Source organism: Penaeus monodon, chromosome 20 (genome assembly GCF_015228065.2).
Source record: "Penaeus monodon isolate SGIC_2016 chromosome 20, NSTDA_Pmon_1, whole genome shotgun sequence".
Classification (NCBI taxonomy): domain Eukaryota; kingdom Metazoa; phylum Arthropoda; class Malacostraca; order Decapoda; family Penaeidae; genus Penaeus; species Penaeus monodon.
The window spans coordinates 8778148-8778528 of record NC_051405.1 but is presented as its reverse complement, the minus strand read 5'-3'; positions in this window follow the sequence as shown (position 1 = coordinate 8778528).

Sequence of the window (381 nt, the reverse complement as noted above, 5' to 3'; positions counted from 1 at the left end):
GTGTTGGAATAGTCTACATCATATGAAAATATTTGGCCTTTACATCCACTTCCATCTATCAGGCTGTTCACTAAGCTGTCTATCTATCTGTCTGTATCTCTCCTTCCCTTTCTCCTCTTCCTGTCTCTCACGCACAAACTTTATTTACTTTTATTATGCCACTCTCTTTGCATGTGTCTCTAATCTACTAATTCGTCTCTTGGTCCGCCTGTCCATTAGCCTATCCTCGTTCTTCTTCGCTTCGTTGTCTTTTACAGTTATTTCTCCATTTCCCTATCTCCTAAACATCGCTTTTCTCCCTTCCTCTGCTTTATTTTCTCCTCCCCATCTGATGACCTTTTTTCTTCCTCTCCCACCTTTCTTTGCCAAACTTCTTCATAC